Raw genomic sequence first — 19,828 nt, forward strand, 5'->3', positions numbered from 1 at the left:
GTGAAATGATCACATATCTGATTGATTTTGTTTTTGCTTGTTTGTTATTGTTGTTTTCTCTCTCTCTCTTTTTTTTTCTTTTGAGTCTATTGCAGAAATTTGAAATACAGCTTCTTTGACTATTTAGCACATGTACAATTTTTTTTTCTGACAGTACGAATTCGATAATGGCTAAGGGATAGTGCAGTTCACATGAATAAATGTGCGTCACTCATTTTGTTCGCGCGATGCTTTCTCTTTGGGGTTTAAAATAGTGTTTTCTGCTGGAAGTGCATTTAGAACTTGCATTATTCTCCATGGCTACTAAACTGCCAATAACCTACTGACCATGTGGTAGACTGTATTGATTTTGGTTTTTACCAATTACATATTCTAAATTCATACTATCCTTTGGGTTTATTTCTCGGTATATTTGCTCAGCTGAGAATGGTAGAGTAACAGGCCAGAGTAACATGGTTTAATTATTGATGTTTATGACAAATTTCAGTATCTGGAAAAGAAAATCTTTTCAAATTTGTAGATTATAGTTTAGATTTGTTTAAAAAAGATCTTAAATCATAGATACTATTTCCCAAATCTAGAAGATAAACTAAAATACATACTAGCCTTTTTTAAGTTTAAATTGAAATCAAGATTATTTGATACTTTTTACATTATGAATCTTTTGCAATTGTTCAAATCTCTTCATTTCTGTATGAATAGTAATGCAAATACAGTCTAATATTAATTTTATATAGTTACTATGAATTACTGCATGATTTACTAATCTATATGTCAAATTTTCTACTCAGGATGCAAAGTAATCTTTTATTATGTTCACAATTTTATATGTCACATAAAGCTGTTGAAAAGTAGTTTTACTCATGAACTTCTGAATATTTAACTGCATTCATTTGTCTGTGTCCCAGTAATTGCACAATTTTTCTCAACAAATGTTTGCTATTACAATATCCTAAATCACATCGTATATTAGAAAACAAAGTATTTACATGGCTTATTTTTATTGATAAACTATTATATATAATTATTATCTCAGATTTTAAAATCACACATCTTTCAACTATGATAAAACATTTCTAACAATTGGAAATTATAGATGATAACAAAGGGCACTTTTATTTTTTGAGGCAAGTTCTATTATCTTTTATGTAGCCCTGGTAGTCAACTCCCTATTTAGAGCATACTGACCTTGAACTCAAGAGATTCACCTGCCTCTGCTTTCCAAATCCTGGACTTAAAGGTATGAATCACTACAACTGGGATTAAGGGGATTCTCTTGTTCTTCTTTAACTGTTATTGCTACATGCAAAATACCAACACACACACACACACACACACACACACACACACACACACACACACACACACACACACAAAATCTTTGAATCTACTCAGTGTTAATTGGACTTCCAAAAATAAAGCATGTATTGTTTCCAACCTTAGCAATTGAGCATCTGGCTTAACTGATGACTTGGTTGCATGGTGCCCCGTTTTGTTGTTAGTTTGTTTCTTTCTCTGCTTTTAGAAAGCTTTTATGGAGTGTTGTGCTTTATAAGCTTGGCTTCAGCCACTCAAATATAGAATGTGTTCAGGGTCTTTCCTTTTTCTTGCAAGTATGGAACGTTTTGGGTTCTGAAATATGTTGAATTGTGATTTCAGATGTGCAATTAACTAATTAATTATGTGGTTTAGTTTTAATAACTTAAAATTATTATTATTTTGATTTTTGAGATCATAATGTAATTACATCATTTTATTGATTTATTTCATTCCTCCAAATTCCAATGCACTTAATACAAAAACAAAATTATGAATTGAAGTAATTAACTTTTTATAAAGAATTAAATTTATACATATCAACTTATTATTAGGGATACAAATTGAATAATTCACTCAATCACAACATAATATCAAGTTACTTTAGATATGTTATTTGGAAATTTAAGCTATTAGACCAGTTTAAATGTATGCTCAATTTATTTACAATATTAAAAATTTTTGGAAGAAAAAATTGATGTAATAATCTGGGTAATATTGTTTCCCTTTTTCTAATTAATTAATCTTATTTTCCAGTCATGTCTTTATTCCCTCCTTGTCCACCTTCTGATTGTTCCACATCCCATACTTCCTAACCCCTCTCCAAGAGGATGTCCTCCCCAAACCCCTACCCCATGAGACCTCCCCACTCCCTAGGGCCTCAAGTTAATATGGGCCCATCACTGGACCTCCTTTTCCTTACCCTCTTCTCCACTTTTGACTCTGCAGTTCTTTCAGACAGGAAGAAATTTGATACAATAACCTGGCTAATGTTTTCAATATATCTGTATTGAAAAGAATCCGAAACGAACTTCTATGAAGCCGTCCATTTTGGAATCATTTCCGGTTTCACAAGAAAAAGAAGGATATCATAATAATAAAGATGCCCTCACGTACACTGAAATCGCCACACCAATTTTAAGAAAGAATAAGATGTAAAATAGATATTTTATGGGCTCAATTCTCTCCTAAACTACGTGTCTTTATCCTCGCAAACTGCCATCCCGCAAACATGGATCAGGTAATGCAGTTTGTCCAGCCAAGTTGGCAGTTTGTAAAGGACTCAATTCACCTGGTTAAAGATGCACCAAACCTGATAGAAAAGAATTCCAGAAGATCGCCATGGCCACAGCGATTGGACTCGCTGTCATGGGGTTCATTGGCTTCTTTGTGAAACTGACCCACATCCCTATTAATAAAATTATTGTGGGTGGCTGAGTCCTTTCTCATCATGGGACTGGTGAACAGTGAGGGGGTGACAAGCTCATGAAGGAAAAAGTTGCCTAGATGCTTTTTGTTTTTGTTTCTTTCCTCCTTCCTATGACGTTTTCTATTTCTAAATTAAAATAATTTCAAAATAAAATATAGATATTCAAACCTGCCCCATGGCCCATACATATACAGCCACCCAATTAGACAAGATGGATGAAGCAAAAGAAGCCAGACTACAGGAGCCGGATATCCTGGAGAGACACATACAGAGGCGAAATGTCAGCAGCAAACCACTGAACTTTGAGAAGGACCCCCAAGAAGGAATCAGAGAAAGAACTGAAGAGCTTGAAGGGCTGAGACCCCATATGTACAACAATACCAGAGCTTCCAGGACTAAGCCACTACCTAAAGTCTATACATGGACTGACCCTGGACTCTGACCTCATAGGTAGCAATGAATATCCTAGTAAGAGCACCAGTGGAAGGGGCCCTGGGTCCTTAAGACTGAACCCCAGTGAACTATGTGTCGGGGGGAGGGCGGCAATGGGGGAGGGTGGGGGAACACCCATAAGGAAGGGGAGGGGAGGGGATGTTGCCGGAAACCGAAAGGGAATAACACTTTCGAAATGTACATTACTCAAATTAATAAAAAAAATAGATATTTTATTAGTATAACAGGACCTTACAATCCTAGTATATATAATTAGGCACATGCTTTAGTCAAAGTTGTTAATGCTCATAGGCCGAACATACACTCACTCCATACTGGAATAACTTATAGTCATAATCCCTTCTTAGTAATTATAATCTGTATAAAAGGTGTTCAAAGAGACCAAGTATTGTATTTGGTGGGGCTCTCTAGTACACACGTTATATTTTCTATGTGATGAACTTAGTTCTATTCTTAAAAAGTAAAGCAAGGTAAAATTATTAGTAAAGGACTCCTCATGCACACTGAAAAAACTATCTATCTTTCTATCTATTTATCTATCTATTCTATTCTATTTTATATATTTGACTTTGAATATAATTCACTGACTAACAATGGAAACATATAAATTTATGTGAATTAAGTTTCTCCTTCTTCTTTGTGAGTGTGTGTGTGTGTGTGTCTATGTGCACATATCTTCTCACTAGTGTCTTTTGTCAATAATCTGTGGAGTTCAATAGAAAGCAGAGCAGTCTTACCAGGCAGACCAATTCAATAATTTTTCCCAGGTATGTCACGGGAACCACGTTGTCTAACTTAAATGTTTATTGCTCTATGAATCAAACAAACAAACAAAGAAGAAAGCAAACACAAACCAAGAACCCCAAAGCCATGACGAAAAAATAAGATTGGGATGAAGAAGTTCCTCTACCTTATATATCCTTGGAAACAGTCCATTAAGGAACTGGTGCCATAATTTGGAATAAGGATCACTTTTAGAGGAATTTTCATCCAGCAACATGGATGATCTGGCAAGGTATTACATCCAAAAGCATGATGCACCTGGAATACAGACATACCACACATCATACAAACATGTCTTTAGTATAATCCCAAGCAATCATGTCTAACTGAGTGGCAGAATGAGTGGCTAATCGAGAAAGAGCTGACAGATTGAGTCAGAGGTAGGATACACTCTCTCAAGAGAACAAATCTGAGAGAGGGGCTGCGTAAGAGAGGAGGTTTCATGCAATTTCTTTCACACAGTTCATTTTGGAGGAGTTCAGTATATAGCAGAGCTGTTCAGTTCAAAGCACTTCAGTGCTTTGCATTCAGAGCAGTTCAGTGGAATGCAGAGCCCTCTCACCAAGCAGAGCAATTCAGTTAGATGGCCAGGAGAAGCTAATTTGAATCAGTCAGTTTGAGAGGAGCAGTTTGAGCTGAAACAGCTGAGCTGAACCAACAAGTTAGCATTCAGTAAAAGCTAGAAAGGGTGAGTTTATTCAGCAGTCAGTTCTGGAGGCTGAAATGTTCTTGGCTTAGTTTAGCAGACAGAGGCTAGAAGTGTTACGGCTTAGGCTAAGGGTAGGCAAAGAGAAAGGCCTGGGGTCTATATTATCACCTAATTTCTTCATCAGAGGAAATGAAAGTGACACTTACATTTACAACCACGGATGCATATTACTTATTGTCTTGTACCATGCCTTACTCAGTTCTCTTACTTATAGTGTCCAATTACCAACTGCACATGGATAGTACCACCATCAGTGGGCAGGATCATCCCATGTCAATAATTATTAAAGAAAACACCTTACAGTCTTGACTACAGGCCAGATTATTATAGTTTGTGTCATAGATAAAGGAAGAAAGAGAGAAAGAAAGAAAGAAAGAAAGTAAGAAAGAAAGAAGGAAGTCATTTTATTTCCTTTGTAATTAGAAAAACATTATAAAGGATTTTGTTTTTTATATTTTTCCACAAGGAAATATTTTTGATTGCAATTTCTCCTTTGAATATAATAAATGCCAAAATTTACAGTTCTGGTTTATGAAGCCACTTTGCAACATAAGGCATAAAGGAGAACAAAACACTCATGCCCAAATAGTAAATATCAGAGAAGATTGTGAAATAGTCTCTTTTTCTGACTTTATAGTGTTTTTTCTTTATGTCTTTCCTTGATTTACAAATAATAACTAATATTTTGTGCAGAAGTGTTGGGTCATGTTTAAGAGCGCTTTCTTGTTAAGGCCTAGGATTTGTTTCACAAGACCCACATGGGTATTCACAATTGCTTGTAATTCCAGTTCCACTGAATCTGACATTCTTTTCTGGCTTCTGAGGGCTGCACTGTGTGAAAGAAAACTTGTAAGGGTACATATACATGCATATCAGTAGAGCAGTAAATATATCATTAAGAGTAGTCTCAAAGGTAATACAATTTTACACTACAATATTCACTTTCTCCAAACACTAAGAATATTTGACAAGATAAATGCACTTAATTGCTTTATTATCTCTTCATTCTTATAAAAGCAACTAATTTTCTTCTTTTCTTTGAAACATAACAGATAAGAGACAGTGGTATTTATTAAAATAATAGAAAGAAAACGTGCCATCTTCCAGTGCTAAGTGTTTTAAATGTGTTTTGAAGTAGCCATCGCAATACTTCTGAAGGAATAAGTAACTTTTTCCCTTTCTTTCATTGTCCAGCCATTTCCTATTACATTTGTTTATCACCTTTAATTTTCAGCATTCAAAGCTTTTAATGCGTTGAACATCAGAAAGTTTGTTTTCTTGCACGACCTTAGCGCAACCATTGAATCTGCCTTATAAAAATCACCACAAAACCTTGATCTCAAGCTACAACAATTTTACTTTCATAATATGCATGCCGGTTGTCATAGAGACAGTCTTTGCTTGCAATTCCAGAGCCTTCTTTGCTCTTCACTTGTTTCTATTTCATCTGCTTCCCCTACCTGAATATCGAACAAATTTTTATGTTTATCAATCTGCTCTTGATCTATAAAATATCACTGTCCAAATTTAGATAAAAAAATCTAAGTCATAGAATTTGTAGGAAAGAGACCCACATAAAACCTAAGTTTTCTTTCCTCCTGCCAGGGTCCTCAAACATGAAAATGAAATGTCTGAATTTATGTCTAAGATACTCACAGTTGTGCTAGGAATGTGATACAAAGGCAGCCACATCTCTGTGGGTTCGAAACCAGCCTGGTATATATAGAGGGTTCCAGAACAGCCAAGGCTGTTACACAGAGACAACAACAAAAAAAGATAATCATGGGAGAATTGCATAGTTTGTTGAAGTTATTAGATATGATTTACTCAAGAAACCCTTGACTGGCTATTTTCTGGTAGATGTGTATTGTAGGAGTCTGAAATACTGTTAGGTGGTTAAACCAACCTCAGGTTGCTGATAGGTCATTTTCCCCTCTCCACAAACAAAGATGTCACTGTACTTTCTCAAATATGTACACCAACAAATGGCCTGCATCTTGAAAGATATGATTCAGTATTTCATCACATATACTGTTGATTTGACACATCGACTCTCCTAGAGAATTATGAGCAGAAATACCCTTAAAGAGAAAAAGAACCTTTCTATCTCAATTTGGGGTAATGCATATGTCATATAACTCATGAATATTTATAAAATGTCTTAATTTGATAACCCAGAACTCACTTTAATCTCCTTTTTTTGGGGGGGTAGTCATTTCGAATCTGGAGTTGAAGTACTTGCTTTGTTTTGCCAAGGATTCCTGCAATTTAAAATCCTTTGCCTTTTCATTTAGTGCTTTTGGTCAAGAAGATACAGCCACTCTCCTGTGTAAGGTGGAATGCTGCAGTTTTTTTTTTTTTTTGATTTGCATTTTCCTGAAGACTAAGAACTTTCAACACGTCTTTAAGCACTTCTCAGCCATTTGAGATTCCTCTGTGGAGACTTCTGTTAAGCTCTGTACCCCATGTTTAGTTGGGTTATTTGGGGTGTTGGTGTCTAACATACTGAGCTCTTTATGAAGTGTGGATATTAACCTTCTGTGAGATGTAGGGTTAGCGAAGATCCTTTCCCAATCTATCGGCTGCGGTTTTGTCCCATTGACAGTGTCCTTACAGAAGCTTTTTGGTTTCATGAGATCCTGTTAATGATCTTGTAGACTTTAGAGACTCAGCCATTGGTATTCTGTTCAGGAAACTGCTTCCTGCACGAGTGCTTAAGAGGAAAGATGATAATGAGAGTGACAGAGGTGGGTTTGTAGGAAGAAAACAGACAAAGAAAATGACAGAATTGTATTATAGTCTCAAAAGGCAAAGAAAACGATGATAATAATAATAATAATAATAATAATAATAATAATAATAATAATATTAGGTGTCATATGTCTGTGTAGTCTTTCCATGCTCTATAGGAAGCAGGTCTACTGAGAATACTGAAGAACCTCTAGGGGGCAGTGTTGCTTTATACCTCTAAGTCAAGTAGCTGATCAGTTCTGACCCCAGCGCGCTGGGCTGTATTGAAGACTCAATGAGTAGGCTATATTTAGAAATTTCAGTCATATTTATGTCAAAGATGTCAGATATTAAACTCGCACCTTAATAATAACTAATACGTGGTGTTTTATATCATCACTTTTACAGACATAAATTCAGAGGTATGTACATTGAACTTTGTTTTATGTTTTTAGTTTTCAAATGCTAAATATATGATAGTAAGCCTATGTCTGTCTTTAACCAAAAGTATTTGATCTTTATAAAGTAAAGTTGTTCTTAGTGTTTTATTGGTTATAGGATATTTAGTATGTTATTTCAATAATTTAATTTTATGTTCTATTTATATTATTGCTAAAATATCATTTTATTAATAGGAATGATATACAGGTTCCAAATTAAAAAGCACATGTGCTTAATGCATTTGGTAATGGAATTATTCTATTTATTACTATCAGTGGCACAAGTGTAAATTCTGGCAAAGAGGACAAATGTTCATTTTTATTTCTTTAGATCTTCAAATTGCAGACGATCTGTATTTGTTAGACAACGCAAAACATCTTTTCCCTCTTTTTGTGCATTTTTATTGGCTATTTTATGTATTTACATTTCAAATGTTATCCCTTTCCTGGTTCCCCCTTCTCCTGCTCCCCCTCCCCTATTTCAATGAGGACGCTCCCCTTCTCACCATGCCCACCTCACCACCTGGCATTCCACTACACTAGGGAAACGAGCCTTCACAGGACCAAGGGCTTCTCCTCCAACTGATGCCAGACAGTACCATCCTCTGCTACATATGCAGCTTGAGCCATGGGTCTGTCCTTGGGTGCTCTTCAGTTGGTGGTTAATTTCGAGAGCTCTGGGGTGTCTGGTTGGTTGGTATTGCTGTTCTTCCTATGGGGTTGCAAACTGTTTAGCCCCTTCAGTCCTTTCCCTAACTCCTCCACTGGGCGCCAGTGCTAAGTCCGAGGGTCAGCTGCAAGCATCACATCTGTATCAGTAGGGCTCTGGCAGAGCTCTCAGAAGATACCCATATCAGGCTCCCGTCAGCAACAAATTCTTGGCATCAGCAATAGTGACTGGTTTTGGTGGCTACATATGGGATGGATCCCCAGATGGGGCAGTCTCTGGATGGCCTTTCCTTCAGTCTCTGCTCCACTCTTGGTCTCTGTATTTCCCCCAGTATGTATTTTGATCCCCCTCTAAAAAGGACTGAAGTATCCACATTTTGGTCTTCCTTCTTCTTGAGTTTCATGTAGTCTGTGAATTGTATCTTGGGTATTCCGAGCTTTGGGCTAATATCCACTTATTAGTGAGTACATACCATGTACGTTCTTTTGTGACTGGGTTACCTCACTCAGGATGATATTTAATAGTTCCATTATTTTTGAAGCAAATTCCTTTGATTTCTTTAAACATTTTAATAACACAATATTTGGTATATTTCTATTAGGAAATAAAGATATTTGAATGTGTTTAACTCATCAATCATTTCCTTTTATAATAAGACAGAACAGCTTACCTCAAAAATAATTAAAATTATTTCATATGAAGTGTATAATGAGTAAACACTTCACTATAATGAGTATTATGGTATTAATAATTTGTGTATTTACTTATTTTAGCAATCTAAAAAGGTATATAATAAATAGGTACAGAAGCAGATTTTAAATATAGTACAAAATATATAATTACGTGTCTTACAAAACAAAGAAGGAATTTGTATTGATTACAGGCTGCTAATTTAATTGAGTGGTGTTTTTCTTAGTTACATGGCTCCAGACTGAGTTTATCTATTTTACTCTCATACGTCCTACAGAGAAATGGCATCAAATAAAATGGTGGCTCATTTCCTCATTTTCACGCAGTCTTCAGTGAGCTGTTGTTCTGTCCCAGCTGTCCTTCTCAGAAGAAATCTGAGAATGCATGGCAATAAGTGCCAGGCCAAGCAGCTCTCCATAATGAGGCAAAGGAAGCAAACACACACTTAGTGAATTGGTTTATGAACTTAGAAATCAGTAAGAACTGAAGCTGTCTCTGAAGATTTCTGCATGCAGAGCCGTGGTCACATTGCATACTGTTCTGGCGGTGCCTAATGCAGACACGGAATTACAGTAGCGAGGGAAGGATCAAATTGAGACTAACTTCAGCATCCTATTATATGGTGATAATACATAATAATGACATAATAATAATAATGTAAACATTTTTCCTGACTCATGTTTACAGGAGAAACAGTAAAGTTTAGTAATAATTATTGAAAGCATGCATTAGCATAAAACCTCATTTCCCTGGCTACTGTACACTTTGGCCACAGATAATTTCTAGCTACGTATGCTTTGGAAATACTTCACGCCAATATCTAAATACTCTTTGACGTGGAGGTTCCCATCCGTGTCTTGCTTGTTTCTATATGCCTTTCAAATAGAGAGATTGTGGTTTGTAAGGATGGATACACATCAAGCTCATTGGTAATGCAGAGATACGTCATGATTACATGAAGATTTTATGTTAAAGTCTTAGAAGGCAAGGATGTACTGTCCAATAGAAGTAAGTGCAGTCATGCTCCCTCCACATAGTTTGGCTGTCTTTGAGTGAGGTACTGTCACTTGTATTTGCCTATTGCATGCGAAGTTTAGTGTAGTATCTTTCCTCATGTGCTTTCCCATGGAATTTCATGACAAAGGGAACTAGCTTGTGTTTTATCTGAATTAAGTTTGTTTTCCAAATGCCAACTATAAATGAATTAACAAATATACAAACAAATAAATATCAGTTTTCCTTTCTTTTTTTGTAGAACTGGTTTCTTTCTTTCTTTTTTAAACCAAATAGTTTATATATTTACATTTCAAATGTTATCCCCTTTCCACCCTCTCCGCTTGGCCCCTCCCCCTAATTCTATGAGAATGCTCCCACTCCCACCCACCCATGACCAAAACAAAACCCTGGCATTCCCCTACACCTGGGGAAACCTTCACAGGACCAATGTCCTCTCCTCCTATTGATGCCAGGCAATGCCATCCTCCGAAGCATACGATTTTCCTTTCTGCTAAAGTGAATATTGTCTTCTTGGAGCAGCAGTATTCCTATGGAAGATGAGTTTGTTAGTATGAAGGTTGGGTAAATCCTCAGATTCTTTACCATGCGTGTCGTCCTGCAATCCGGGATGTCCTGGAAGACAAGAAGAAAACCTTTTGTTTTCTTACTCTAATTCTGATTCTCTAGTTTAATCACAGTGATGGTCAAAAAAATAAGGTACTTTTTAGTTAAACTCTCAGAACCAACAAACTTCCAAGGAAATTATACCAAAGAACGTTCCGAGCATTGTGCATGATGGCACAGGTTCTGCAGGTGAGTCTGAAATTAGATTTTTCCCCACTCGTTTATGGAAAGGGGGTTTTATCACTAATGTTCTTAACTCTAGCAGAGAAACTATCAAAAATGTTAATATGGTAAATGAAAGTGTAATATATTAAGTAGTTGCAGGTGAGTCTGAAATTAGATTTTTTTCCCCCATTTGTTTATGGAAAGGGGATTTTATAGCTAATGTTCTTAACTCTAGCAGAGAAACTGTTAAAAATGTTAATATTGGAAATGAAAGTGTTGTAATATACTAAGTAGTTGCCTTATCAATCAGAGTTTTCTCAGGGAGAAACTCCTAGAGAAGATGAATGAAAATGTGATAAGGTACTTTATTTAATTCACTTGTCTCTGGGATCTCTTATGGATATGTTTGAAAAGAAAGTTTAAGTATGTAGGACAGAAAATTTGGAAGAAGGTTACATAAAGCTTGACAACCAGAAGAATAATCTGCTATGCTAATTATCTACTGTCGCCCTTAGTACTATGAGCTCTCTACAGAAGTAGCATGGGTCCTTCAAAATGAGACTATATTTATACACGCCACAAACATGAAAGACACTGAACCAACTTAAGCAAGAACATTTACAGATTCTGTATTTCCTTCATGCCAGTAGGTTGAGGCAGGCTGTAAGAGATACATATGAACCACCAATGCATGTTCACTGTTCTAAAAGAAAAAAAACTGAAAAAAAAAAACCATATTCTGTGGTTGAAAGGATTACTCCATGGGAATGCATTTGCCCTGTAAGCATCTGTGAGTATATTTGGAATTCTAACACCAAGTGCAAGTTTGATATGGTGTTACCTATCTATAATTATCAGGTGGTGGCCAGAGATAATTGATTTTAGCCAAAATGGTGAACTCTAGCCTAAATGAGAAATATTGCCTGAGCAGATAAGGTATAGAGAAATGCAGGAAATCTCAACATTGGCCACTGGCTTACACTCACATACATAGGTATTTATACACAGACACACACACACACACACACACACACACACACACACACACACACACACACACACATATATATATATATATAAAATGCATGTGTATTTATGTGCCAATACCACACAAGCACACAGATGTAGACTAATAAGCAACTAAATAAATTCTTTTTCTTTTGGATTTCCAAATGTCCTAACCAAAGCTCCAGTTTGACCCTAGCTCATTCTAAGAAGAAAGATCCAGGAAATAGCATTCTGGGAAACCTAGGCCATGTTCTGTTAATCGACACAAGCAATTATAGAATAGTTGAAATATCCAGGCCATATGCAAAGCCCAGAACATTATCCACTGACATCAGGAGAGTGGAATATAGTGGCTGCTTCTTGGTGTTCCTGAGGACTGTCGATGCACTGGAAAAAGACTAAATGTCTGAGCATGATTAATCACCAAATTAAAGCCAAATGGGAGAGTTAGAGAGTTTCCTTTGACACATTTAATGAAATTTTCATCTCAATTAGCTAGAGGGCAATGCAAATAAACTGAGTTTAAGACCTAGGAATTAATTATATGGGTAGGAAAGTTAGAATGAAGGTTGAATTTTTAGTAGGTCAGTGCCCTGGCTGGGAGAGTAGGAGACCTTGAGATTGTGATTGTGGGCTCTCTCTGGGTGTGCAGGCACACCCCCGTGACAGAGTTTCTGCCCTGAATGTCAATATGTGCCACACTCAAAATCCTCTTTACCCTGATTTCTGCCAGTTTCATGACTTAGGTCAAGTCACAAAATTAGAGTGAATCAAGTATATTTCAGGCCAATTAAAGGGAAAAATATATTTGTATCTATGGTATAGACGTTAGCCTACAATAGTAAGGAAAACGTCAGGATTCCAAGACCAAATTCACACAGCGACCATGTGAAAGGAGACACAACGTTGTAAAAGAATGGATTTCAAATAGGAGGCATTAGAACCATACCTCTGGGAAGAACTTGTGTGCTCCATCTTTAGTAGATCACACTGAAGACTGCTTTATTAGAACGGCCGGGCTATGAAGAGCTGAGATGCTACAGATTGGCAGCTAAAATTCATCTTACTGAGGCTCTTTCTCCACTGAGGTTCTCTACTTCAAGATGACTCTAGCTTCTGTCAGTGTTACAAAAAAAAAATGCTCTACACAAAACAGAAAAAAAAAACTACTCTATTTCATAGTAAATATCTGGTTTTTGAAAAAAAATCAATATCTGAAAATGTAAGCATTTACAAAGTGCAACGAAACTGGTCCCAATTTTTGTAATCTGCCGAATTTTCTTTCTCTCCAATGTATTTGATAAATGCATCAGTTCACATGTACTTTTTTACTTCATATGTATTCATTTTCAGTATGGACTGTTTCATGCAGGATAAGCTCAGTCCACATTTCTGAGCCATTATTCCTCATATTAGTCTCACAATAAGTTTCCTTATAATCTTTTGAAAAAGAGCTATGCTCTATACTGACAGAACCTTCACAAAATACCGGTCTTGTTGATGAAATGGAAATATCTGGCTATGCCCAGAATGAAATTATGATCTAATCTAGTGTAATAATGAATGGCAAAGTAAATAATAGCCATAGAAAAGTCATTGTGTGACACTGAATAAATTATCAGTCTGTGGATGCTGGGAAGTAGGTCAGTAGTAGAGAGATGACATTTTATGGGCAAAGGTGGGTGTGGTCTCTACATCACATACAGAACCTTCATCACCATGAGTGCTAATGAGGATTAGAACATTAACTTCATGTCACATAAATGAACACTAGTGAGCTGGGTGCTATTATTACTCTGTATATGAGAGATAGCTGCCATCTATCACAGGGAAGAGAAAATAAGGTACCATAGCATACCTATGTTGAAACAAAGGTGGTCACAGAAGGACAGACGTTTGGAGGTTGGTTGATGAACGTATTTAACCATATTCCATAAACTAAATGGAAAGGTAGAAATAAGCAAAAAGATACAAAACAGGGATGTTTCAAAAGGAACCTTTGGGTGTGTTACAGTGCAATGATGTTTGGGATAAGCAGTCGTCAGCTAATGAGAGCGTTCTCAGAAAGAGATCTGTTTGAACAGATGTGTAACTGTGTGTTTCATAATTACCCTTTGCACGTCAAAACTGCCTTCAGTTTAACTTGTAATTTGAGATTATCTTAATACTTCAATTAAAAGCCTTTAACTCTTTCCGTGTGATTTATACCACCTCATGTTTTATTTAGGGTTTTCCATTTTTCTTTATTTTGAGCCTATGTTAGTAATAAAATTATTGTTACATTTAATCATAATGACAATACATGCATATAAGAATAATTAAATCTATAAGAAAAATGATATTTTATTATAGCTAGCATATAGTAATTTTCCTGAATATTGTGTGAATGCATCGAGTATGTTTGTTTTGAACTTTAAGTGTTTTGGGAATTTTTTAAAATATTTAATTTCATTATTTTTATTTTTAATTTAATATTATTTTATCACTTCAATCCTTATAATTCCTCCTTTCACCTACTCTCATGTTCCTTTCACTTCCTCTGATTTTCTTTGAAGACTATTGTCACACCCAAATACACATACACACACACACACACACACACACACACGTCTTCACATACATGTGTACAGACAAACAATAAATTATATATGATTACTTATAATCATATATAATTTAAAAATACATACACATATGATTTATATAAATATATATTTAATATAAATTATATATAAAACACATATTTATATATGAATATATATTTAATATATAATATGTAACATATTTATCATATGTGTATGTATAGATTGTATGTGTGAATACAATTAGATTATATATGTATGTATACATAAGCATAAATATAGATTTCAGAGTTAACATCTTGCTATTCTCCCTCTTTTTCTATTTCATTCCCTTTTAATATTTCTTAGCTTCCTGTAGTTTATTGTCCAAGTTTGGGCATTGTAATACTTTCCCCTTCCATGTTTTCAGGTTTATTGATGCTGTCTCTTTTGAATCCATATTTAGGTACCTATATTAATAAAATAGTAGGAAAGTAGCTTCCCTTTCCCGTTATAGGTTAGGACATATTATCTCATGGTAGATTTACTGATCCTCTGGGTCTTCCAATCTTCAAACCTCTTCTTTGATGTTCTCTGAACTTTAAATGAAGGAGTTGTCTTAGCTGTATCAAATGGAGCTCCCTACTTGTTGATTAATTGATCTCTGAATTTCCAATTATGATTTTTTTCTATAATAGTGTTTGTTTGCTTCAAAGAGTATTCGTAGTTGAGCATTTGTGAATACAAGGAAAGGGTTTATGGTACAGTTAGAAATCATTCTATTCTTCAAGACCTGCAAACTTACTGACACAGGGTGGTTGGGCAGGTTTCTTTTACCAAAATGGTCTTCTTCCTGTTGACTGGGTATTATGTCCTCTTAAACAGATGGTAATTACTGCCGAGATTTACGTGCCACTGTTAAATCCTTCTAACTCTATTGCAGTGCTAGTCACTATTGAGCTCTGTGGTTAGAGATGGGTATAATTTCTTGTTGCTTTGCTCCCTTGGCTGCTTACATATGCTAGTCCTGAGGCAGGAGGCTTCCAGGCCAGTCCTGGCTTGAAACTCCAGAATCCTCTCGTTTTTTAAAACTATTTAAAATATAATTGCATCATTTTGTCCCTCTTCTCCTTCCAACCTCTCCCTGCTAGCCCCACCATTCCCAGGCTAACCCCATAAGCATTTTTGTTGATGTTGTTGTTGATGATGTTGTATTTACTTATTTAGTTATTTATTTTATTGAATATTTTATTTATTTACATTCAAATGTTATCCCCTATCCCTGTTTCCCCTCTGGAAACCCACATCTCATCCTCCCTCCCCCTACTTCTATAAGGGTACTCCCCCACCCACCCAACCACCCCATGCCCTGTCACTTCCCTACACTGGGACATCTAGCCTTCACAAGTCCAAGGGCCTCTTTTCCTATTGATGACCAACAATGCTATCCTCTGCTTCATATGCAGCTGGAGCCATGGGTGACTTCATGTGTACTCTTTGGTTGGTGGCTTAGTCCCAGGGAGCTCTGGTTGGTTGGTATTGTTCTTCCTATGGGGTTGCGAACCCCTTCAGCTCCTTCAGTCTTTTCTCTAACTTCTCCACTGAGATCCCCGTTCTCAGTTCAATGGTTGGCTGTGAGCATCAGCCTCTATATTTGTCAGACTCTGGCACAGCCTCTCAGGAGACAGCTACATCAGGCTACTGTCAGCAAGCACTTCTTTTTTCACTTTCTTTTGTCTTTTACTTAATAATAAAATGAAATAATATATGAATACATACAATCTATATACATATATTTATTGCAAATGCTTAAAATCTTATTAAAATGATTTTCCTTATTTTTGAAAAAAATATGACTTATTAAATGACATTGACACCAACTTCTCTGTACATACCCTCAATTCTAATGTTAACAATTACTTTAAAAAGGGCAAAAGAGACAAAAATTTAGCATTTACCAAACCAGTCTATACAAACCATATCACTAGAGAGGAAAAAATAGTTTGTGGTAAATAAGTCAATTTTCCTTTAAAATAAAAATATAAAATCCCCAAATCATTCCCATCATTTCATTTTGGTGGGGGAGATAATCTGAGTGTTTTTAGAGAAACTCCTTTGAAATAATGTGTGCCCCAACAGTAAGACCCTACCAATAAACAATACAGACACTGCTCATTGACAATGTGCTCTGAAACAAATAGCAGGACAACGGACCAGAGGAAAGCCTATTTTAACAAACCGATTAGCTGGGAGCTCATCAACACATGGTATGCACTCACTGATAAGTGGATATTAGCTCAAAAGCTCGAATTACCCAAGATACAATCCACAGACCACATGAAGCTCAAGAAGAGAAGGACGACCAAAGTGCAGATGGTTTAGTCCTTCTTAAAAGAAGGAACAAAAATACTCATAGGAGGAGATATGGAGACAAAGTTTGGAGCAGAGACTGAAAGAATGGCGATTCAGAGCCTGCCCCACATGGGTATACAGCCAATATCTATGCAGCCACCAACCCTAGACAATATTGATGAAGCCAAGAAATGCGTGTTGACAGGAGCCTGATACAGCTGTCTCCTGAGAGGCTCTACCAGAGCATGACAAATACAGAGGCAAATGCTTGCAGCCAACCATTGAACTGAGAACGGGGTCCCTATTGGAGGAGTTAGAGAAAAGATTGAAGGAGATGAAGGAGCTTGCAACCCCATAAGAACAACAATTCCAACCAACTAGAACCCCAGGGATTAAACTACCATCCAGAGAGTACACATGGACAGACCCATGGCCCCAGCTGCATATGTAGCAGAGGATGGCCTTGTTGGGCACCAAAAAGAAGAGAAACCATTTTTCCTGCCAAGGCTCGATGCCCCAGTGTAGGGGAATATCAGAGCAGGGAGATGGGAAGGGGGTTGGTTGGGGAGGGGGAACATATTCATAGAAAAAGGGGGTGGGGACTTATGTATGGGAAACTGGGAAATGGAATAACATTTGAAATGTAAATAAAAAATATCCAAGAAAAAAAAGAGAAGACTTTCTGAAGCGGGGGAAAGCAGTATAGAGCAGTCAGATTGGTAAGTGATGGGACTATTTATGTAGAACAGCGCACCTTCCCCTGGAAGGAGATGAGGTCTTTCTTTATCTATTTACAACTGAGTTAGGCTGTTTAATGTCAACATTTCTGTGTCCGCAGAAATCCAGCCTTCCCCTCTCAATTAAAGCTCCCCCACTTGCCAGATCTTACTCTTCAAGAAATGTCACAGAGGACATGGGAGACAGCGTCGGTGTTTTGAGCACAGGAGTCAAGGAACAGAGGCCAGACCAACAACTCCCAGGTTATTTGTGCTGTTCCCCCACCAACAAAAACCACAAAACTTTACGGTTCAGGAAGTGTTGTACTTAAGCAACCCAGAACACTCGTTGCAGGACAACAGATATAAAAAAGTAAAGGGCTGGAGAGATGGCTCCGCGGTTATGAGTACGGATTGCTCTACCAGAGGTCCTGAGTTCATTTCCTAACAACCACATGGTGGCTCGCAGCCATCTATAATACAGTCTGATGCCCTCTTCTAGTGTGTCTGAAGACAGTGGCACTGTACTCACATATATCAAAATTAAATACTTAAAAAAAATAACTGTAGTTGGTGGACACGGTGAAACATGACACGTACTTTTAATCTCGGCACTTGGAGGAAGAGGCAGGTGAATCTCACTGGGTTAGGGCTGGCATGGTTTGCATAACAAGTTCCAGGGTTCACAGTGAAACGAAATATTAAAAAAGCTGGTCACAAATTTTTAAGGAAATGCTGTTCATGATACAGTTAAAGACAGTTTAAAGAAAATAGTTCAGAATTTGTTATTAAGTAGTCTGTCCTGTTTGATTTCAAGTCTCCCAATTAGAAGTGTATGGTGTAATATTGCAACTCTGTATAGGTGTATTATAAAAGCTATTTATAAAACTATTCATATATATATTCATAATATATATTCATATATATTCATATTATATATTATATTATATTATATATTATATATTATATTATATATTATATATTATATATAGAAACTATTCATATATATTATATATGTTATATATTATATATTATATATATTATGTATATAATATTATATATTATATATATATATATCAGAAGTTTACACTTTGTTAATTACATCACATTCCAGATTGGTGAAAGGAGATCGTAATGTACTTTGACTGTCTTTGATGCTCTCTCACACTTGGCCATCCTACACTTTTGCACCAAACACTGATAGTGCGTCCTCAGCCCCAGCTATGAACTCTATGAGGCAAGCGCTTCTTGACATCTGTGATAGTTGTCTGGGTTTGGTGTCTGTATATGGGTTGGATTCCCCAGGTGGGGCAGTCTTTGGATGGCCTTTCCTTCAGTCTCTGCTCCACGATTAGTCTCTGTATTTCCTCCTGTGAGAATTTTGTCCCCCCCTTCTAAGAAGGACTGAAGCATCCACACTTTGGTCTTCCTTCTTCTTGAGTTTCATATGGTCTATGAATTGTATCTTGGGTACTCTGAACTTTTGGGCTAATATCCACTTATCAGTGAGTGCATACCATGTGTGTTATTTTGTGATTGGGTTATGTCACTCAGGATGATGTTTTCTAGTTCCATCCATTTGCCTATGAATTTCATGCAGTCATTGTTTTTGATAGGTGAGTAATATTCCATTGTGTAGATGTACCACATTTTCTGTATCCATTCGTCTGTTGAAGGGCATCTGGGTTCTTTTCAGCTTCTGGATGTTATAAATAAGGCTGCTATGAACATAGTGGGCATGTGTCCTTTTTATATTTTGGAGCATCTTTTGGGTTTATGCCCAGGAGTAGTATAGCTGGGTCCTCAGGTAGTACTATGTCCAATTATCTGAGGAACTGCCAGCCTGATTTCCAGAGTAGTACCAGCTTGCAATCACACTAAAAACATGGTAACCCCACAGTTCTGAGTATTATGTCTCCTCCTCTTTAACCATTGCCATTTTACATATATAGGCATATACGTGTAAACTTGAGTACAATCTGCTCTGTTCAATGTTGCCTACATGGACACATTTCTGGAACTAGCTATTTGATATTGAATTACTAATCACGTGGCTCACCTCTGGGGAAGAAGAATTACCCCTCCCTCTGCAATGGATACTTTGTTACAATCTTTTCACTTTAAATTTCTTTCATTGTATATTTATATTTCATCATTAGTAGTAAATAGCTCGCAATTTTTGTCTCAA

The 19,828-nt window shown here is 36.5% G+C and overlaps 1 pseudogene; it reads left to right on the forward strand.

Moving 5' to 3' along the window:
• Window positions 1-2,527: 2,527 nt before the first annotated feature.
• Window positions 2,528-2,754, forward strand: LOC116913904 (annotated as a pseudogene).
• Window positions 2,755-19,828: the final 17,074 nt, after the last annotated feature.

This window comes from Rattus rattus, chromosome 12 (assembly GCF_011064425.1).
Source record: "Rattus rattus isolate New Zealand chromosome 12, Rrattus_CSIRO_v1, whole genome shotgun sequence".
NCBI classification, from domain to species: Eukaryota; Metazoa; Chordata; class Mammalia; order Rodentia; family Muridae; genus Rattus; species Rattus rattus.